The sequence below is a fragment of the Jaculus jaculus genome, chromosome 1 (genome assembly GCF_020740685.1).
Source record: "Jaculus jaculus isolate mJacJac1 chromosome 1, mJacJac1.mat.Y.cur, whole genome shotgun sequence".
Lineage (NCBI taxonomy): Eukaryota > Metazoa > Chordata > Mammalia > Rodentia > Dipodidae > Jaculus > Jaculus jaculus.
Window position 1 is genome coordinate 96,191,123 of NC_059102.1, and position 23,855 is coordinate 96,214,977.

General features: G+C 43.1%; 1 protein-coding gene across 1 annotated transcript in view; it reads right to left on the reverse strand.

The window, feature by feature from the left end:
* Mob3b (MOB kinase activator 3B) overlaps nt 1-23,855 on the reverse strand; it is a 201,241-nt gene that overhangs the window by 3,187 nt on the left and 174,199 nt on the right. The window lies entirely within an intron of this gene.

Sequence of the window (23,855 nt, forward strand, 5' to 3'; positions counted from 1 at the left end):
TTGGGTCTACCCTTCAAAAACTTACAAGTCTGTTAGTGGGAATATAAGATGGTACAATCACTATGGAAAGCAATATGGAGACTCCTATAAAGGTTGACTATAGAGTTACCAACAGACCCAGTTATTCCCTTACTGGGCATTCACCCTAAAAGCTCATGCCTCAGTTCAGAGACTTGCTCAACCATGTTTACAGCTGCTCAATTCATAATAGCTAAGAGCTGGAGTCAACCCAGATGTCTATCATTAGATGAATGGATAACAAAATTGTGGTATATGATGGAATTCTACACAGCAGCAAGGAAAAATGACACAATGAAATTTGAAAAAAAATGGTCGAACCTGGAACAGATCATTCTCAGGAAACTCACCCAGTGACAGAAAAGATAACTCACATGGTCTCATTCATTTGTGGCTCCTAACCTGAACATGCCTGAGATGCTGACACACCTAATAAGTATCTCAGGGACTGGACAATAGGGAGGGTGGAGAGGGCAAGGGTGGGGATGAGGGACACAAAACTGGACCCAAATGGCAATGTTACCACAAAATCCTATGTCCTGAAAGACAGACTAAAAGGCTGAACCTTTATCAGATCCTTAGAGGGAACACTTGAATCACAGGGTCCTAGAGAGGATATGATGAAGACTAACCTTAATCTTCTCCTGTTTCTCTCTCTTTCTCTCCCTTTTCTCTCTTCTCTCTTTCTCTTTTATGTTACCTATCTTTTTCTTCCTTCTTTACCCTTGGCTCTGGCCTGTAACTCCCAGTACCAGCATGGGTTAACATCCACAATGAGCTGTTGATCAGAGAGACCTACAAGGTTTCCCAAAAGAAGACAGATTTCTGTCAGAGTACTCGATGACCCAACAAAGGTGAATGGTAAGACCCTACTGCAGAAGACACCATATGCTGTTGGTATAGAACATGGAGTGACCTGGTTGGAATCTGGAAGCGAGTCAGTCCCCAGACGGGTAGCTTTTCTAGTGCCAGAAGGTGCAATATGAGCAACTGGGGGAAAATGACCAACATATGTCCAAGAAACCTGTGGTCTAAGTTACCCAGCAGCAAACAACCTGACATGAAGCTCATACAAGTGCAATAGTGGCACACAGCCATGGTGGAAAACCAACTGCTCTTGATTTGGCTAACAGATCTGCTCAGTGGAATGGAACCCATAGCTGGACCTGGGAAACAAGTCAGAACCATATGCAAAAAAAAAAAAAATGCACCTGCTCTCCAATATCAAGCTCCCACCAATTGTGGGCTACAAGAGGTTCTACACCTATAAATTCTTTCCAAAATAATAATGGTTATCCCATTTATCTGGTGCTTCCTTCACTTTCTGTTGGAGAATTTGCTTCTCTTTTTCAGATGGACGCAGGACCTGAGGGGAGAATCAGCTCATTGCACCTCACCAGGGCCCCAAGTGAAACCATAGAGTAATTGGGGAAATGAGCATGAGTGCTGCTTTCTTGGTGAACCTGGTACCAGCACAGGGGTGAAGGAGATAGACACAGAGAACACTCAACTCCTACCAAACCAGATATCCAGAGACACAGAGGTTCCCAAGACCTCATCACTGAAGTAGACCAAAAACGAACCCAACATGGCTCAGGGAAATTTGTGGAAGGGGGGCAGAAAGGTTGTTAGAGCCACATGCTGGGTCATTATGTACAAAGACATTGTCTCTTACCCGTAACTGATGGCTACCCCACAATGAATGACCCACATTTCCCAACGAAGAGGATTACTTCGCCGGAGGACAGGGAGGAGGCTAATGATGGCACCAACATGGCTGTATACTCTGCTAATTAAAAAAAGAAAAAAAGAAACGCCTGTATTCTACCATGTTTACACTGGGTGGCGCCAACGAGCTGCCAACGAGGTCCCAGAGAATAAACAAATGACTCTTCTTCAGAGTTCTCCAGGGACTAATCTAGCAGGGCTCAATGCATTCCTGCCTCAGGGGGGCAGCGGGCTCAACATCTTTTCCTCGGGGAACTCTAAAAGAACTTGCCATTGCTGAACTTACTAGATGCCATATTCATTAAGGCATGCCACTAAAGAAAGCAAAGGGTGCTTTTTGTAGGTGAGAATTCTGTAAGTGTTCATAGGACTGTATTTGGCTTGCACTAAACAACTGTTTCCTCTTTTTTTAAATGTACTTTTACATTAGGAATAAGTAAAAGTAGGAATAAAAGTAGGATTTGGCTGTGGCACCCTTCCCCCTACCCCCATCATTTAGGGTCCACTTTCCACAGCCAAACACCAATTCCACACTGCAGTTTAGCAAACAAAGCAGCTCAGTACCTCTGATAGCCTGCGGAATCCTACAATAAACCAGTCTGGCCCAGACCTTACTCTTCGAACTCCCCCAGGCTAGTGACTGGGAGCTTTTCTCACAGCATGTTTTTTCTACTCAGCAAACACTATCCTGGCAAATTCACATGACCTACAAGATGATCTGTCAGCTCCCAGAAAGCAGTATTCGCTTCCTTCTTGGGGTCCCCATTGCCTGGCACACATTTTTGTGTCCTCTTTTTTCATTTCATACTCTCCTTAATCTGAGAAGACCCTTGCAGTTTGGCTATATGGTGAGAGTCACATGCAGTATGTGATTTGAAGTAGTTATCTGGGGGAAAATATGAACAAAATGTGGGTCCAACATGAGTTTATAGCAGGGTAAAGGAACTTATGTCCATTGCCAGTTCTGACTTTCTTTGTCCTTGCCATAGTCACTAAACTTTTAGATATTTTTAATACGCAAGTATTTTTTTTGCAAAAGAAAAATAAGCTCTATGAATGAAAAAATGCAATAAAATGGAAGTAGAGATCTGGAGAGATGGCTTAGTGGTTAAGGCACTTGCCTGTAAAGCCAAAGGACTCAGGTTCAATTCCTCAGGACCCATGTAAGCCAGATGTACAAGGTGGTACATGCATCTGGAGTTTGTTTGCAGCGGCTGAATGCTCTGGCACACACATTCTCCCTCTGTCTCTCTTTCTCTTTATCTGCTTCTTTCTCTTTCTCTCTCTCGAAAATAAATAAAATTTTAAAAAAATCTTAAAAAGGGAAGTAGATCAAGGTTCCAAATAAAAGTACTACTTAATTTTAGAAATAAAGTTACAATGACTTTTGTTTAATTTTTATAGGGATGGTGGGGATAAATGAAATTAGCCTCTACTAATGAAGTATGCAAATCATGTCTGATCCCAATTTGCAAATTCTTAAATGAAAAATGTTCTGTTTGATAACTGTTATAAGGAACATTTTGATATTCATAGATCAAACTTCTGTGAATTCTATGATTCAACTTTTTATTTATTTATTTAAGATAGGGGTCTGCTTTGTAGCCCAGACTGCTATGGAATTTGCAATTCTTCTGCCTCAGCCCCTCCACTGCTAGAATTTATAGGAATTACACTACCACACCCAGCCAGATTTTACTCCAATCTCCCAGTTTAGCCACTTTATAACTCAGAGTTAATGGAAAACAGGGAATAGTTGAAGGATAGTAATTCATACCAGTAGTTTCTTTTTTTTTTTTTTTTTTTACAATGCTCTTTTTTTTAAAGGTGTGTGTCACCACACCCGGCTATTTTTATTTTTTATTTGAGAGAGAGAGAGATATACAGAAATGGGCAGGTAAAGAGAGAGAGAGAATGGGCATGTCAGGGCCTCCAGCCACTGCAAACAAACTCCAGATGCATGTGCCCCCTGGCGCATCTGGCTTACATGGGTCCTGGGGAGTAGAACCTAGGTCCTTTGGCTTTCCTGGCAAGCGCCTTAACCGCTAAGCCATCTCTCCAACCCTACACTGCTCTTTTTTAATATGCCCATTCTTGACTTCAGTATAATGGCATCTACAAACAAAGCATTTTTCTATTGTTTTAACAATTTCATACATGAATGTATTTTGATCATATTTGATACTGCCAGCTACCCTCTCTTATCTCCTTTGCACTCCCACTAAACCCCTTCTTCATATGACTCTTTTTTAATGACCCATTGATTTAGAGTAGAGTTGCTTGCATGAGCATTGGTGGTGGTGGTGGCTGTGGTGGGGGCGGGGCGGGATAGTTACTGCAGTATGGGCAACTTAGCAGTGGCCACACCACTGAAGAACATGACTTCTCCTCTAAAAACCATTACCTACCAACAGCTACTATGGAAAGAAAGAGGTCTCATCTACCCGGTTCGTGATGGAATGCTGACAGGCTCATTCTTGTGCAGGAAACCACAGTTGTGAGTTCGTGTCACATGAAGAAACCAACCTAGACTCTTAATTTACAGCACTATACCATCATGCTTTTTTAGTGATCAAATGTGTCCATGCAACATGTAGGGAAATAAGTTGATATTTACTAGGCATTAGCCATCATACTAGTGTAGCAATTTTAATAAAGAGGCTTTAAAATCTGACAGGGCCCCAGACTCCTAGGGGGCCATGGAAGCAGGGGAGAATGGAAAGGAAACACTATAGGAGCTGGCCAGTTTCCTTGGCTAGGCAGAAAGACAGGGACAAGGGAGCCCTTGGTAACCCAAGACAGCGGGGGCGGGGGGAGGGGTGACTCCACCTCCTCCTCCTTCCTGACCAGCAGCATTTTTCCCTCTGGCGGCTGGCTTGGCAAACTTCCTGGGACCTGCACAGCCCTGGATGCACCATGAACAAATGAACACCTTTCGCCTTCACTCAAGCCCACTAATCAAGCACTTGGAAGGGTAGGCTTTCCCATTCAATAAAAGTTCAGTTCCCACAAAAACTGGATTTTTGCACTCTCAAAGCCCCCTCCTCACAGAGGAGTCTGCTTTCTCTCTGTTTTCTTTCACCCTTATTCAGAAATAAGTTTTATTATTTTAAATACTTTCCTGCCTCTTAATTCCTTAAATCGGCAGCGAAAATGAGCCCAAGACCCCTAGATAGCACCAGAAGTTTAGAGGGTTGGAGAGTAGGTGTCTCCTCAGAAGTGGCCCAGCTCACTGTGACAGCAGGGGGATTGCCTGTGGACTCACACGCATGTGAGCATGGAAGACACAACTGCCCTCAAGGACCTCAGACTTGCCTTAGTGTCATGTGATGTGCTCCTTAGCCTAAAGACTCTCCATAGCTCAAGGTCAGTTGCAGCCTCAGCCTGCAATGCCCTCCTGGATCTGGACTCTCCAACTTCACACCTGTACATACTGTCAGTCCCCAGTGCTCCTTGACCATGCTTCCTTTTCAACTCGACCACCCTTCAGTGCCCTTGGTCATTTGTCATCTCCTCAAGGACATTTCCTGTTCTTCCCATCCTGTCTTCATGAGGACTCAGGTTCTCCTTTTTCTCCTTGAGCCTGCGGAACCTTCCAAGGTGTTCTAATATAGCTTATTACTTCCCTGCTTCTATTATAAGACTGCTTTGTTAAGGTGTTGGGAGATGGCTCAGCAGTTAAAGGCACTTGCCTGCAAAGCCTGTCAGGTTCAATGCCCTAGCACAGGAATCTAAACCCACATTTGGTTGACTCAAAAACAAGCAGGTAAGCTGGTGAGATGACTCAGTCATGAAATGGCTTGATCACCTGAGTTTGGATCCCAGGAACCCATGCAAATATTGGGCAGTATGTGCCTGTAATACCAACACTGGGGAGAGAGAGTGAGAAAACCCCCGGGATCACTGGCTAGCTCGTCTAGCCAAACAGATGAATTTGAGGTTGAATAAGAAACCCTGTGTCAAAGAATAGGGTTGAGAGATAGATATACAGGAAAAACTGGCGTGGACCTTTGGCCTTCCTATACATGCACACATATGCATATACACTTGCACACAAGCACACATGCAAAAGAACCCACAAGAAGACAGGCAAACAAATAAAACCTATGCTTTTCCCATTATACTACTTGTGGGGGGCAAAAGAATAAAAGGAGTGCAACTTTTGACTTCAGTAACTAGAAATACATTAGGGATAGAAGAGTAACAATGGCATCCTGAAACTAAGGTTTTTAAAATTCACTAGCTTTGGTAATTGTAAGGAACACGGATAACGGGGGGGGGGGGGGTATTATCATAAAGAAGGGACTAAGGAAGAAAGAGCATGTAGTGAGATGAAATGGTGGTGAGAACAGATGGCTCAGCAGTATGATAAGAATGAGAAGGTAATGAAAACTTTGTGAAAACAACCTTTTTATAAATGACTCCCCCAGCTTGTAGTCATTAAGAATGGCTTGAAACAAGGTGTGAGAATCTGAAATACAATATTAGGTGTGGGCCCAAGAAGTTGCCTGCCAGCAAACATGCACATGTGGACACTCTGTCTCCTTCACATGTTTTCATGAGGCCATGGGAATGACACAGAAGGCAGCAAGCACACCTTCTCCAATGACAGCATCAGCACACTATGAAGCTGGCAGATGAAGACGATGCTGGAGACACAGAGAGAACACAATGAGTCCACCACCAAAGGCAATGTGTGCTTGTGTTGTGTGTGCATGTGTAAATGTGTGTGTGTATGTGCACGTATGTGTGTGTGTTGCTTCTTTACTAAATGCTCCCATGCCCACTAGGACCAGTTCCTGGACTCCCTATAGAGCATGGCCCCCTCTCCTCTCCTCAGTCCCCATGCTGTGAAGTCAAGGCTGCAAATCATGACCCACTAGGGAAAAGTATCATGTCATTCCCTACCCTGGGGCCAGAGACTTTTTTTTCTTTTTTGGTTTTGCAAGGTAGGGTCTTGCTCTAGCCCAGGCTGACCTGGAATTCACTATGTAGTCTCAAGCTGGCCTCGAACTCATAGCGATCCTCTTACCTCAGCCTCCCAAATGTTAGGATTAAAGGTGTGTGTTATCATACCCAGCTGGGCAGCATTCTTGACTGGAAACTTCTGTTCAAAGATGGTTAAAATGACCATCAAGCAATGAGCAGATTATGACACCTAATATTTTTGTATACCAATTATTAACAAAATTGTTCCCATTTAACAAGAACTAAGAAAAAAAACTTTAACAGGAGACTAACTGCACTATTATCGGGACAAGTTCTTACACACACACACACACACACACACACACACACACACACGACTTGATGGCTGGAAGGCTGAATGACGATTAAAGTAGACCAGGTCACAAGAGCTAAAGTGAGCAGCATGGGACACTGATGCCAGAGCCACAGTCAGTGAACATGAGCCTTGTGTTCTTCATCGAGCTTATTGATCTTTCCCTGCACTAGTCCCAGCCATCCAGCAGTGCCCGTAGCAGTGCACGCTCAGAATTTCATTCAGCCCTTACAGCAGCCCTGTGTGGTGTGTGGTGTCCCATCCTCTCCGCAGAGACTGAAGGTCAGCATGTTGGCCGTCATCATGCGTGCAGTCATCAGGGCAGCACATCTGAAGCTTGCCAGTCCGTCCTCCTAGTCCGTGACGTCTCGCGGCGTCATGCTACCTGTCTCACCATTCACACCAGCATGTGCGTGCAGCGGGGTTTGAGTCAGCAGCCATGCCACACCTGCACTGACCATGGGAACAGTGTGGTGTGAACAGAGGCCGGGACTTGGCTGTTGGACCACTTCCAGGAGGCCCAAGGCCAGAACTGCTCTTTTCCTCTCTTGCATCCCAAAGTCTGAATCTGTTGGATAAAATAAGCAGGAGAGCCAGACTACAAAAATTAGAAAAATAAAAATTCTCTCCAGGATAGATAAGATCCGACCAGCACACAGGAATTAGACATGCTCTTTCTGCTGTCTTTTAGGAATGTGGCAAATGAGCCAAACAAAGTAAAAATAGAAATGTGGCAGGCCAGACTCCTAACCGGAAACAGCAATATTTATTTGATTAATTCTCTTCCTAAACAGAAGCCCACATTACTGACAGAGAGCGTTTCCATGCTGCAAGGGTGGGTGTGAACATGTCCACATCTATGCAGGCTCTCAAGTCCATGATCCAGATGTGTGGACAGATAAACACATACCCCTGCCACCCACCAAGAGTATTTATTCATACTGATACATGACTCAAACTGTTCTTCTTTTCCCAAGCTCTACAAACATTAGACATTACTCACTTTGTGTAAATGCATTCAGCCTCTTGATTTACAAAAAGGCAGAGCTACATAGTTTTGAAGTCCTCTCACTGAACCACAGGGGCATGGGTCACAGCCACATGGCTGGCTGCCTCACAATGAGTCAGGAAAGCAAGAGCATGGATCCTGTGGTCATCATCACTGTGTCCTCAAGATGTCCCACAAGATATAGAACCGTGTCTGTAACCTGATGCCTTTTAGCATCCAGACCTGCTCTGCAGGCCCACCCCTCCCCTCCCTCCCCATACCTCCGCAGCACTGCTGTTCTAGGACCAAGGAGGTACAACGGTCCCAACATGATCTCTGCTCTGAGTGGTGTGACCCGTGGCCTGGCGTGGCCTTGAGGCTGCCAGCCATGGCTTTCAGCTGCTGCTCTTTGCCTTCCCACGTCATTTGCCTAGTTGCTCCACTGAACCCTAGGGACCTAGGGGGTCTCATGTCTGTCAAAGATGTAACTCCCTCACTCCCACGCCCTGCACTCATCAGTAGGCAGGACTCATTCCTGCACATGTCCCCTTTTGCCCTTCGTGAGGGAGCAAAGGATAGGCAGATGCACCACTAGAGGGATGAAGCAGATTTCAGCATGGCTCAGTGTCTGCCTGTGGGGCTGCCTGGCTGTCTGAGATTGGATGTGGGAAGCATCTGCCATTGGCCTTTCCATCAGCAATGGAAAACGCACTGGCCGGAAGGGCAGAGTGCTAACTTTGTGGGGCTGGCACAGGCACCAAGGTTTTACTGACTCTCAGAGACATTGACTGGGTCCAACTTCGTGACATTCAAAAGACCCTGATTTGTCATTTAAGGAGTTTTCTGAACTTTTAGGACCTTGGTTCCTGAAAGAAGATTTTCCTCCCCGTTCAATACAAACTGGTAGACTCCATCACAGTGAGATCTCCATTGTGCGTCTACTGAAACACGCGAGTTTTCTTCCTCAGGGATCTTGTGATTTGAAAGTTTGTAGTTTCCTAGTAGGCTCATTCCTTTGCAAAGAACAGTGTGAGCCAGGTTTTCAAACTATATCGCTGAGGCCAGAATGGGAATAATGAAGTACAGAAACAGAAGGTCCCTTCTTGCTTCTGCTTGGACTAAGACATTGCTGGTGCCAACTCAGCACACTGGGTAGTCTTCCTCCTACGTGGAGGCAAGACACATAGAGACCATGATAGCATGCACCATCCTTTATTATTAACATGTTGAAGTTTTCTGGCTTCATAATATCAAAAGAATAAGAAAAGCAGGAATCCTCACAAATAAGTGTTTAAGACACATTTCCTTCATGTAAAATTCATATCATTTTCATGATTCATTAATTGTGAGCGTGAGAAGAATTGATAAAAGGACTTGCCTCTCTCACACTCGGAGAGTCATCGAGGTCTAGGTCTAAGACTGCCAACACACCTTTCTTGATTCAGATGTGTTTTCCTAGATAGGTGTAACATCACTGTTCTCCATGTAGGAGAACTATTTGACTACTGTCAGGTGAATTTTAGAAAGACAGAAGCTGGGAAGGTAGCTCAGTTGGTTAAGTGCTTGCCATGCAAGAATGAAGACCTAAGTTCAGTCCTCAGAACCCACATCAAAACATGTTGGCCGTGGTGGTGTGCTTGTAACCCCAGCACTGGGGAAGAGGAGACAGGTGGATTCCTGGGACTCACTGGTCGGTCAGTCTAGCCTATGAGAGAACCTACCTCAAAAAAAGAAGTGTGGGCTGGAAAGATGGCTTAGCGGTTAAGCACTTGCCTGTGAAACCTAAGGACCCCGGTTCGAGGCTCGGTTCCCCAGGTCCCACGTTAGCCAGATGCACAAGGGGGCGCACGCGTCTGGAGTTCGTTTGCAGAGGCTGGAAGCCCTGGCGCGCCCATTCTCTCTCTCTCCCTCTGTCTTTCTCTCTGTGTCTGTCCCTCTCAAATAAATAAATTAAAAAAAAAAAAGAAAAGAAAAGAAAAGAAAAAAAAGAAGTGTGCAGTGTTTGACGAATGATACTCAAGGTTGTCTTCTGCCCAACACACACACACACAAATAAACTTTTAATTTAATTTTATTTCTTTGTGAATTATTTATTAGGTTAAAATATGTATTCTTATGTTTTATTGTCCCATTTTCTTTTTAAAATTTATTTATTTAAGAGAGAGGGGGGGGGAGAGAGAGAGATAGAAAAAGAGAGAATGGGCATGCCAGGGCCTCCAGCTACTGCAAAAGAACTTCACATGCATGTATCACATTGTGCATCTGGCTTATATGAGTCCTGGGAAATTGAACCTGGGTCCTTATGCTTCGCAGGCAAGTGCCTTAACTGCTAAGCCATCTCTCCAGACCTCTTTCTTTTTATGTATTTATTTCAGAGAGACAGAGAGAAAGAGAGATATGATGAGTGCACCAGGGCCTCTTGCTGCTGCAAAACAAACTCAGATGCATGTGTCATACTGTGCATCTAGCTTTACATAGGTACTGGAGAATTGAATGAAGGCTGGCAGCTTTTACAAGCAAGCTCCTTTAACTGCTGAGCCAGTTCCCCAGCCAGACACAATGTCTTTCTATGTAGCCAGGCTAGCCTACAATTCTCAATCCTCCTGCCTTGATCTCCTGAGTGCTAAGATTCCAGGCATCGACCATCACACCCAGCAAAACCGTTGGTCCTGAAAAAAGAAGGGGTAGCGATGGGTATAGAGATGGTTGCATAGCCTTGTGGGTATAATTAATGCCACTGAATGGTATACTCTAAAATAGTTAAGATGCTAAATTTCATATAACCTATATTTTACTACAAAATAAATTTTAAGGAAAAAACTCATAGCTAATATTTTTTGGGGAAAAACCAAATCTAAAGCTTTCAAGAGATTTTTACATATAATTTCTTCAGCAAAATGAAAAAAAAAAATCCCAAGGAAGTTTTCAAAGATTTGGAGCTTTGTTGGTGAAAAGTGAGCATTACTATGTGTGTATGTGTGTGCACATCCACATGTGCTTATGTGAATGCCTGCTTTCTTTTTTTCCAAGAGAACATCCATGCTCAACTAATTCTGCTGTTATTGCTATCTATCTTGGAAATACAAATGTTCACAACTCTTCCATTTAAAATGCAAAATGTTAATCATTCTTTCAGTGCAACAAAAACCAAGATAGACTATGTCCAAGAACCTGACTTTTAAAAATCTTTTATTTATTTATTTGAGAGGGTGAGAAAAAGGGAGAGAGAAACAGAGAGAGAGAGAGGGAGGGAGGGAGGGAGGGAGGGAGGGAGGGAAGAAGGGAGGGAGAGGGAGAGAATGGGTGCACTAGGGCCTTCAGCCTCTGCAAATGAACACCAGATGCATTAATCACCTTGTGCATCTGGCTTATGTAGGTACTGGAGAATCGAACCTGGGTCCTTTGGCTTTGCAGGCAACTGCCTTAACCCCTGGCCAACTTTCCAGCCCCTAGTTTTTATTTTGTCTTATTTTTATTTATTTATTTATTTTTTTTGAGAGAGAGGCAGTGAGAGGAGAGAGAGAGGGAGAGAGAGAATGGGCGCACCAGGGCCTCTAGCCCCTGCAAACAAACTCCCGATGCGTGCGCCACCTTGTGCATCTGGCTTATGTGGGTCCTGGGAAATTGAACTTGGGTCCTTTGGCTCTGCAAGCAAGAGCTTTGACCACTGAGCAAACTCTTTAGCCCTTAGAACCTGTTTTAATCTAACATCTCACACCAATAGCACCAGATGACAATATCTGCAGCTCCTGGACACCTATCATATTACCCTGTAGTTCACAAAGGCTGTTGGAACCTGCAGGAAAAGAGTGAGCTCCAAAACAACTCAAAGCCATAACATAAACCTTATTTTGAAAAGGAACTTAGAGATTGAAAGTCTTCCTCTTCCATCACTGGACTGGAAAACTAAATCTGAATATGCATGTGGCCAAACATTTCACTCTATCTATTTGCCCATGTTTTCCAAAGATTAATGAGCTAAAATCCTTCCACATGTGTCTGGTACTTTTCTACAGCTCCTCAGGACAGAGGTGGTGCATGGAGCTCCTGTAGGCTCTACTGTGTGGAGTATATACAGTAACAGCAGCTGCTTAGTGCCTGGGCCTGGTAGTGACAGGTTAAAGGCTCTTCATGCCAACCAGTGACAATACTAGGCTTGTCAAAAGAAGCTGAAGACAAAGGAATAGCCTTGCTCTGTGTCCCTTGTTGGCTATACAGTCACTGCAGATCAACAATGGTGCAGCATGGTGTGAAATGGATGCCAACTCAATCACAATGCCATTGTCTTGGCTGCTTCTTCCAAACCTGTATACCTAGTCATCATTCATCTCCAACCATATATACACAAGCACTTCACTTCATCTGCATGGAAGTCCTGGATTTTCAAGATAAGAGGGAACTCTAAAAGTAACACTGTAAGTGTAGACATGGTGCATGTAAGAAGTTCTAGAACCTCTTTTGTACACACTATGGCTCTACGTAGACTATGAATGCATGGGAAGGCTCCTATGCAAATTTACACTCCTAGAAGGGGTTTGTTAGGTCTGATGTTAGAAAATAGGAAAACTACCTTAATTAGTTGCTACCTTTTAAGCTTCAGGAGAGTTCACCTAAAATGTTGTAGTTCCAGTTTCCTTTGATTTAGAAACACTGGGCCTTACTGCCCACAACGAAGTCAATAGTGGAAGTTACACAGTGGCTGTTCCCACAGGGTCCTATTGCTCACTACCTGCCTGCTAACTCTTGTTTGTTACCTGTATGGTTTCTGTGGACTTTGGGTTTGGGGCTTATGATCTACAGGCATGAGGCTTCTCATGGACAGGGATCACGTCTTGGGCTCTGCTTCAGCACTTGGCACCACTTTATGCCCTGCTATCTCATTTGGCTCACTCAATGATGCACATTGCATTGGCTCAGAAAGCTGTAGTGTCCTGCCCATGGTGTTGTAGTTACTCTGTGTTGCTACCACCTGACCAAAAGCAGCTTGTGGGAGGAAAGAGATTATTTTGGCTTATCTTAAAGGGAAGCTCCATCCATGATGGCAGGGGAAAACATGGCATTAGCAGAGGCTGGAAATCACCTCCTGGCTGACATCAAGTGGACAACAGCAGCAGAAGAATGTGCCAACTAAACACAAACTAGGGATTAATAAAACTCAAGGTCCACCCCCAGTAACACACCTTCTCCAGCAAGGCTCTACTTCCCAAATTGCAATCAGTTGGGGATCAAGCAGTCAGAACACATGAGTTTATGGGGGACATATGAATCAAACCACCACATTATTTCACATAGCCAGACAATGCTGAGAGTACAGAACTGGACTCCTGAAGCTGGAGGTTTTTGGAAGTTATCTAGCTGCTTCAGCTAGCTCATCAACACTCATTTGGGGAAGTATGTCCCTCAGCAAACATCCCCCTGGAAAGAATTTCAGCCATAGATGGTAAACTTCTCTGTCAGAAACCTTCAAAATTCATAGGTAGGACCCTAATACCTAAGGTTGTAGTGTTAAGAAGTTGGGCCTTGGGGCAAGAGATGAAGTTATGAGGGCTCTGCCCTCACAGATGGGATTTGTGCCCTTACAAAAGATGTTCTGGTGAGCTACTTGGACCCTCTATCATTTGGGGATGAATTGCATGTGTCTAAGAGGCAGAGATCAAGCCCTTATGAGACACTGATGGGCCCTGGATATCAGACTTGTGAGCTTCTACAACTGTAAACAATACATTTCTTTTATCCATAGTTGAGGGTATTTTGTTGTAGCAGCATGAATGCATTAAGACAGACTATCTGTCTAGGTTTTGGAGTTGATCTGTGCATGGCCACCTCCTGGTTGGATAAAGCTGTGTAACATTGGATAAACTACCTTATCATTTGGTTTTCTTTTTCTCTAAAATTGAAATCAAACAGTATTTATCTCATGTAATTATGCATATATTAATCATTAAATAAAAGTAAACAAATACTTTAGATGAGCTAATAAATAAATACATTTGTTGTAGTACTTGCCTGTTCTATTATATCATTAAGCTATGTAGTCAGTGGAAAAATAACTAATTTTCACAACATATTTACAGTTATTTCATGCTAAGATATCTTAATAAAACATATACATCTCTATCACAAATGTGTTTTAAAATAACTATATTAGTAGGACTAGCAAGAAAGAAAGGCAATAGTCATCTGTGTCATTATGGATTGACAATGTGCTAGAACCACAGGGAATCTAGCACTTCCTTAATCCATGGGATTTAAGATTTAGTTTTAGCATCAAGAACCATTTCTTCTAATGTAATTCTACACAGGAATCAATAAGAAAATGTGGCCCTTCTAAGGGAAGAGGAGGTGGGACCCCAGAGCTGGGTTTAGCCTTTACCCAGTACACACACAGCACTTGTAAAAAGAGGCTGTGCCCTCTCATCTTACTAGAAAGAAAGGTGAGGCTATTCTCATGTCCACAGGTAGGAAGGTTCATTCAGACCACAAATTTCCCTGAAAGTGTCCCAACCCCCAAATGTGGCTGGGTCACAGTGCCCTAGGAGTATTCAGGGTTGTGTGAGGGGGATCTAGCATAGGTGAAGTCCCAGGCTGAAGCTGTGAGGCCTGGGGGCATGGGTCTCTAGGGTATGATGACAACGGCTGCCAGTGAGGGCGACAGAAACACCATTATGGTAAAGACATGGTACTGTCTCTACCATATAGTAAGGTTGATTCTGAGAGAAGGAATAGGGTGAGGGGAAGTAAAGATGAAGTTGAAAACAAAAGAATCAGGGTAGATGTCATCTTTCTAAAAAAAGAGGCAGGGGTGGGGTGGGCAAGAGGCCATCCTCAAGTTAAGATATCCTGTCACCTCCAGTCCTGCTGAGGAAGTTGGGAATGTATTAGCTTCAAACTGTTAATTCTTTGGTCACCTACATCCCAAGAACCTAGGAGCTTGTTAAAATGAATAGTCATTGCACTCCAGGCCTATTCAACTTGAAGTTTCAATAGTACAGCCTGGTCTCCCTCATTCTTTACAAGTTCCCCAGATTCTCTTGTGCAGAAAATAGTTTGAGAAGTGCCATATTGAGTGTTACTGAGGCCCACCAGGGAGGCCCCACAGGACGGAGAATGTTCCTTAGCTTAGGCCCTGGGCTTGAGAATGGACATACTTTGAGAGTTCCCCCACCCCCAGGTCATTTACAGCAGAATGGGTGACGGCCACTCATAGCTATTGCTAGGAGATGGGGGAGCACGCCTGCATACACTTCCCTGCATACCTGGAGCAGCTATGGTGGATGAGGAATTTGGATGCTGGCCTGTGAAATATGATTGCATGTCTTTGGTCAGAGAGCTGAGATGATCTGTGTCTGCCAACCACTTTAAACGGTTCAGCACCCTTTGAAGACCCCCATGGTGACCCTTTCATCCAGCTGCCACAGGTCTACCCTCAGTGTCTGCTGTTAGCTCTAAAAAATATAGATGCATGAGATTGAAGCTAGCAACAGGCAACTTCCCTGCCTGAGGGTTCCTCATGTGACTGTGACAAGAACCATTTTTGCTATTATAACCAACTGAAAATGCATATACTCTAATTGGCCCTTAGAGATAAGCTGCTACTCTTCTGTTAGCCTTGTGAATTGCCAGGAGACATGAAAGTCAAAGTTTTAAGCAAAGACCTGTCAAAACATAGCTCTTGTGCAGACTTTAGTTGTTTTCTTTTTTTAATATGATAGATAAATTTACCAAGTACATTTTAAAAATAAAGTGTATCAAGGCATATTTTATCTACATAAATGCTTCTATTTAAATGTACAGTTTGATGAGTTTTGACAGATGTCTGCTCCCATGTAACCACCACCACAATTAAGATATGGACTATTTCTATCACTCTTAAAAACAATCTTACATCTCTGCAGTCAATCCTCTTTCCCCAGCTGTGGGCCCAGCCAACTGCTGATGTGCATTAGGTATTATACTGTGCTGAAATTTGATGTAAATAGAAGCAAACTGTTTGTACCTTTTGTGACTGTGTTCTTTTGTTGAGTATAGTGTTTTAAAATTCCACTTGTACTCATGCATAATACTCATTGCCTCTTCTTTATATGAGAATAAGTATATAAGGTTGTAGGCTCCTACTTCCATAGAAAGAGCAGGACAGTAGGGCAAGGCAGGTTACTGTGAAACGAAAGGTAAGTGAGAAAGTGGAGGCAATTGGCTAGGTCAATGTCTTTACAAAAGGGCAGAGCAGCAGAGCATAGTGAAGCAATGGGAGTTTTCACTGAGACGGGATTTTTGGAGCAGTGAGCACTCTGAGGAGGCAGCCCACCTGAGCTGTGGGAAGTAGGAGGAGAAAGGAAAATACAGGGGTCAAAGGCAGTTAAATTTTTTTTAGTATCTGTGGTAGTTTAAAAATATATCCAAAACTTCTTTGCCATGTCCGTCTTTCGTTGAGGAGCTTATGAGTGAGCTGGACTCAGCTCACTGCAGAGGAGTTGAAACAGGTGCAAAGGACGTGTCATCATCTCTAACACTGTTGTCCACGAAGACATGGTGACTACTGCCTGGGATGGTCACCAGCTTTGAGATTAGGGTACTAATGAGAACAACCAATAAGAACCTAATACATAGGGGAAGAGTAGTAGTTGTCTCTAGGAAAGTAACAATTAAGACTTACAGAATGGGCTGGACAGATGGCTTAGCGGTTAAGTGCTTGCCTGTGAGGCCTAAGGACCTTGGTTCGAGGCTCAACTCCCCAGGACCCGCGTTAGCCAGATGCACAAGGGGGCGCATGCATCTGGAGTTTGTTTGCAGTGGCTGGAGGTCCTGGCGCACCCATTCTCTCTATCTGCCTCTTTCTCTGTCACTCTCAAATAAATAAAATAAACCAAAAAATATTTTAAAATAAAGACTTACAGAATGATCAGGATTTAGTAAGATGTGGTAGTTTGAATGTCCTCCAATAAACTGAGGTGTTTTTATTGTAAAGCTTGTCTCCAGCTGCCTGGCTGGAGGAGGTGTCACTGGGGCAGATGTGATTTCTAGCCCAAACTTATGCAAAGCACTTGAGCTCTGCCTGGGTTCCCTGTTGTTTGGTTGCTGGTTCATGTTCTTGTACATGGTGCTGGCTGTGTGGTTGTGTCTCTCTGCTTGGATCAGTAAAAGGGGGCCCGCTTCTGCCATCAGTGGAACTTCCCCTGGATGTATAAGCTTCAAATAAGTTCCTCCCTCCCATAAACTGTGTCTGATTTGGAAGTTCATCCCAGCAGCGTGGAGCTGACTACAACAGAGCATATGGAGGCCAAGGGCCTTGAATATACAATGGTACTGTGGCAAAGGCACATGGCCAATTCAAAGGATTCTGGGAAGTTTCCTTTGGAGTAATCATTACATCTCTTTTCACCCAGATTCACCTGCATCCATTTATTTTTATTTATTTTTCCAGCTGCACTCAGAATCATAATGTAATAGGAACCTATGAGCACTAATGTGGTGGGGCTAATATTATTAGTTAGTACTATGTTTCAGTACTGAGTAATGGTTTAATTGTATATCTGACCTTTATGTGTACGATTACTTCATGGGAAGAAATTCTAAGATCACAAAAGTGGTCCGTGAGTCCCCAAGGTCCGGGACTATCTGTAATCTCATCCTTATGGTTTTATTATGGTGGGATGCAATGTTCTATTTCCAGAAGTAAAGCCCTTCACTAAAATCCCAGTTTGATACTCATTTGACACTTTATGGAGCCAAAGAATCTAGTCTTATCTGGTCAAGAAATTTAAACTAGCCTAGACCACACATATCAGCCAAGATTTGGCAGGCTTGTATATGGGCATCAAGCCACATTGGCCATTCCCATTTTCATATAAATACTCAAGAACAATAATTAATCCCTGCTTTAACTGACATCTGTAGCAATTTCCAACACTGTAAAACCAAGTTTAAAGAAAAAGTATAATAACTATTTGATGCTCTAGAGACCAACATCAGTCCTAATGTTTTGAGCACTTTGCTGACATGAAGGCTGATGGGAGACAGAGGGGTCGAATGGGAGAAATGCTGAGCACATGATTTGGAAATGTTATCTGTTCCTTATCTGTGAACTAGAACACAGTGGCTTAGTAAAAAGATGTGAACCACAATAGAGGATTATAGAATGAAATGGAAATGCCTCATCAAGGTAGCATGGGAACATTTTGAACATATCTGGCAGCCATTCTGGAGGGACAGAGTATTATTAACAGTGTGTTGGTAGGAAATTACTTTTGAGGACAGAACTTCTAATTCAGTGGTACCTGAAAGAATGTTCCACGGTAAGGGATAAGTCCAGCACATGGACAGACACTGCAATAGCCACTAAACACATGTGGCTTTTGAGCACTTGAAAATATAGATGGCAGGTTACAAAGTTATTAATTTTCACTTAATTTTAGTTAAATAACAAATGGCTAGTGGCTACTGAATTGGGTGTTGCTTTAAGCAATAGATTGCAGGTTATCATTATTTAAAACTGTGAACTTCTAGCCAGGTGTATAATCTGAATACTATGGAGGCAGAGGCAGAAAGATCATGAGTTCCAGTCCCGCCTGAGCTAGAGTGAGACTGTCTCAAACACACAAAGCAACCAAACTCTATGATCTTCTTAAAGAATGTAGATGTTCCTTACTTGAAACACAAACCAACCAACCTTAAAGCTTCTTAAATAATGGTGGTGGCATGCACCTTTAATCCCAGCACTTGGAAGGCAGAGGTAAGAGGCTTGCAGAGAGTTTGAGGCCACCCTGAGACTACAGAGTGAATTCCAGGTCAGCCTGAGCTACAATGAGACCCTACCTCGAAAAACAACAACAACAACAACAAAGAGAATGGTGTTTACTTGATTATTACTCTTTGTTCAGAATGATGTCTGACATATAGCTGGTTTTCAAGAAATACTTATTAACAGACACTCAGCAGCCTGAAGAGGACTAGCTCACAGTACAGAAGTTGATCGTATAGAACTGTGTATTTACCAAAGGGTATTTCAAAAAGTGTAACACCACAAATTGCTCTGTAAGAATTTCCTTCCTTCGTCAAAGAAATGCTATATATTCTGTCTTAGTTTGATAAATAAATGCATGTTAGTGCATGAAAGAAACCTGACTAGCTCTATGAACACTGTTTGCCACCATTATTTCACCATGGAAGCTTCTGTTGACCTAACACCTTTTGACATTCCTTAGATCTAGCAGCTTCTGGAAAAAATATTTTGGGATATTCTATAGAAATTCACAATGGAGCTAGGAAGACACCTTCCAGTTAATTCCTGGAAGCCAGGGACCTTGATATTCAGCACAGTGAGCTGGTAAACACACGTTTACTGAATGCTAAAGACATTCTCTTCCAGTCAAAATCATTTCTACCCAGCCTAGATCTAGACAGAAGCAAGAGTACATTATGTATCCCTGCAGGATGGAAGATCAGCCAACATCTGAGAAGATGAAGAAGTAGCATGCAATACAAAAATTATTTGCTGATCTTTTAAAAAGATATTTATGTGTGTGTGTGTGTGTGTGTGTGTGTGTGTGTGTGGTATGTACATGTATGTGCCCTTGTGGCACCACATAAGCTTACCTGTGATGGGGATCTCTTGCCTGCTGTGGCAGGAGAGGAATGTCAGGTGCCTTGCTCCACTACATAGTTCTTCCTTCTACTTGGTCTTGTTTTGAGCCAGAGTCTCCTTCTACAGATTCCTTTCACTGATTTCCAGAGCTTGCAGAGATCTGAAATTTCTTAGGTCTTTGTTCTCCTGCAAGACCCGGGTTACAGGCACATGTGGCCATGCACAGCTGTTTTATGTGGAATCTGGAGATTTGAACTCAGTTTCAGACCTCATCCATGTGCAGAAAGCGCACCTAACCACTGAGCAATCTCTAACTCATGTTTTATATTTTAAACCAGTGGTTAATCATTGAGAGTTAGCTGTGATTAGAATATTACCCTCCATGCAAAAGACAGACCAACAGAGGAATGGAGTGATGTGAAGCAGGCTGGGCATGGTCTCTGTGCACAGGAAGGGAAGAAGCCTGAAGTGTGATCCAACTGAGACCAGGGCAGAGGAAGCATTCTTGGTACCTTCTGTTTCCAAGTTTTATTAATATCTTAATAAGTAGGGAGTAGAGGTCACTGTAATAGAGTATGATTTCCCTAAATTACCTGCAGTTATTGTATATTTATACTTATATTTAATAAGCTATGTAGAGGCCATTCCATGATATAAACTCCTTTCAATCAATCCTTTTTGTTCTCTTTGTAAAGCTTGGAGTTGAAGGGACAAACAAAAAACAAAAAAAACAAAGGCATTCTAAAACCAAGTAGAGGCATCTGAACCTTTTACTTTCATTTAATTTTAATTGATTTTTTGTGGCCAGCTACTCAGTCCTTAGTCCTGGCACATAGGATGTTTGGCCTATGATACTTTGGCCTTTGCTAAAAAGGTCTTTAAGCATAAAGCTTGACTTTTTTTGATTTTATAAGTAACTCATGTTTGTGGTAGAAAACCAAAAAGTATCCAAAAAGATATGTAAAAAAAATTATTTTCTATAATTCCATTGAGAGAAAACCACGATTTCTGGGAAAGGTGACCGATGCCTATCACCACACCACACAGGAGGCTGAGGCAGGAAGATAGCCATGAGCTTGAAATCAGCCTAGGGTACAGAGTAGACTAGAGTAAGCCCTTACTTTAAAAACAAAAACAAAAAAATGGATAAGGAGGGCGTGGTGGTGCATGCCTTTAATCCCAGCACTCAGGAGACAGAGGTAGGAGGATAGCTGTGGGATTGAGGCCACCCTGAGACTTCATAGTGAATTCCAGGTCATCCTGAACTAGAGTGAGAACTTACCCCCAAAAAACAAAAACAAAACCCTCTCAATAATAATGATGATGATGGTAATAATAAAAGTAATAATAAATATGTCAAAAAACCAAAACCCCCCAAAAGTTACAACAATAATAACCACTGTTGACACTTTTTGCTAAAGTTTTACTGTCTTTCATTTCTCCTTCATGGACATATGATGAGTAACTCTCCAGCACAGTTCAGACCTAGCTTTTATTATTTAAATTAATTTTCCGATTTGTATCATTTTAAATTCTAACCAAACAGAATTTAGAGCCTGAAGCAATTCAGGCTATATCTTACCCCTGACCCAATTAAAAACCAAACAATGCAACATTCTTCCCTCTGAACAGAACACCCACCATCCCACAAACCAGAAGCAAAAATGCCCTGGACATCAATAGGAGTGAATAAATAGGTCTGGCAAAGATATAGCTGATTTTGCACAATGTAATTAATTGTAAATAGCCACTCAACTCTTTGCCATTCTTCAAAATGACACTTGAATAAGCCTGCCAAAGCTCCTAAAATGGTCTCTGGCAGGTATTCCCACTCATCTCTGGGCATTTGGGTTGCTGTGAACAACCCCCAACTGATGCATCCTGGACGGATGTACACACGCATTCACACAGCATCTAAATCAGCAATGTAAGCCCCATGAGCTGCAGGCTCCAGCTTCTCCTGCTGCTGCCCTGGTGAGCTTCAATCCATGAAGACCACCTCTCTAAGCAAAGAGAAAAGACCATTTTGGAGAGACAATGACAAGCGCAGTGACACACAGTGTCAGCCAATTAAGTCTGAAGGTCTCTAGGGTTGATGTCCTTTGAAGACGGGCAAACTGAGGCTCGGGCACATTACTAGTTCAGAGTCAATCAAGTAATGTGGTAATGTGATAGTGAAAATATTATTGTAAAAGCCAAATTGTGGGCTGAAGCTTTCTTCTCAGACGTCTGTGTCCAAGTACGAGTCATTTGGCTGCAAATCAAGGAACCCGCCTGACAAGCAGTTGTCTGAGGCCTTTGTACAAACAGTGCTTGAAAAGAGAAGGCTTAAAGGACACACAATGACTCTTCATTGCCTGCTCTCCAGGGAGCAGTTTGGCTCAGGCAAGAGGCTCTGCTTCTCCTCACAGTCCTGACCTGATCTTGCCATCTTAGGCCAACCTTGGCTACTGTACTCACCCAACCTTCTCTAAGGGAAGGGCAGGCCTGGCTGGCCACCTCTTAGAGGGAAGCAGGTAACATATGCTTGGACTCACTCAGACAGGTTGTGTCTAGGCCTTCAGGAGACAAAGTTTTCTGTGACTTTAGTCATCAAACTTTTTCAAAGTTCTCATGGTAGTTTTGGTACTGAAGTCTATGAGTGTCAGTCATTAGCGTCAGGCACATTCCTGTTGTGGGCATAACAAATATCAGGAATGAAGGACAGAAAGGAATGCGGCTCACATGTTCATCCATGTGGTCATGTTAATAAGTGTGAGCAGATGAAATAAAACATGCAAAGAGTTTAGTGGAATATCTGAGGTCAAGAGGTAGAACTATGCTTATTTCTTGAAAACGCTTTAGTGCCTTGCACGTGGTAAGAACTCAACTATGGGATATTATACAGCAATGAATGAGGAGTGAGGTAAAGACAAATGTGACTGGACTTCATTTTTTCTATAAAGGTCTCCCATATGGGGCTTCACTTCCCTCCTACCTTCCTTCTTTCACCATGCAGCAGCAGTGGCATGTGGTTAGCACCAGGGTGGAGGCAAGAAAAATGTAAAATCTTAAGATACACCACAAAGGTAGGTAATGTTGCCCGAGATATATTCTATGGACCAGGATCTCTCTAGAAGTTAATGAGTGGTAACAAAAGAAGAAAGGCTCAGTTATCAAACGCAGTTAAATTGGGGAGGCCACACAAATGCACCAGTTTCTTTACTAGATATTGTCTTGAGGACTCATCTGGCTAATGTATCACACTGCTGAGTCTTCAAAAGTGGTGAGTATGTAGTATTTTATAAATGCATTTTGCTGAGCACTGCTCAGGGCACTCTTTGTATGTGGACATGTATGGTGTTGTGTGTGTGATGTGTGGTATATGCACGAGTGAATGCAGATGTGATGTGCCCCATGCTTGTGAATGGAGAGCCCAGAGGAGAACGCTGGGTGACCTTCTGTACTATTCATCCATAGATTTCTTTTCCTTGAGAAAGGATCTCTCCTTCAATCTGGAGCTGCTGTCCATCAGTGAGCCCTAGCGATCCTCCAGTCTCTCCCCACCCCCCATTGTGGAATGGGGCTATAGGTGTGTGGCCAGGCCCAGTTTTTTACATGGGCTCTGGGGAGTCAAACTTCGCCATCCCTGACCTAAGAGGTCCTCATGCTTAAGTGGCAGTTGCTTTTAACCACAGAATAATCTCCCCAGCTTTAACTGGGATGTTCTTTTGAGTATTTTTCTCCTTTCTTACTTTCCCACTTTACTGAGCTAACTTTTAATCTAAAAGGAGAAAAGATATACCAAAAATAGTCATTTTAATTGTCTAGGGTCTTTCCGCTTGAAGTGTAGTAGTGAAGTCCAGTGGCATCAATGTCATCTGGAGACAAAAAGAACATTCTGGAGTCCTATCCCATCAGACATGCAGAATCAAAATTTGCATTTTAGTAAGATGCAGACTGACTGGTATTAAGCACTAAACTCAAGGATGTGAGTCATGGAGCCAGGATGAGGGTCTTGTACACGCATTTCAAAATAGCACTTCCATGAGATTCTGATGCAGGTGGGGTGTGGAGCCTACTGAGAAATGTCTTAACTGAAGATCTTATGACCCAGGTATCCTGCTATGAGGCGCACAACAGTCCAGAGGCAAGTCTTGGTTTCACAGCAAGACCTGCAGGAGGTGGAAGATGGTATCACCTTCACTGTTAGAGATAAGGAGCCCTGAAGAGACAACAGGAAGGCCCTGGGCCCAGGTCAGGTCACCTAGGGGTCGCAG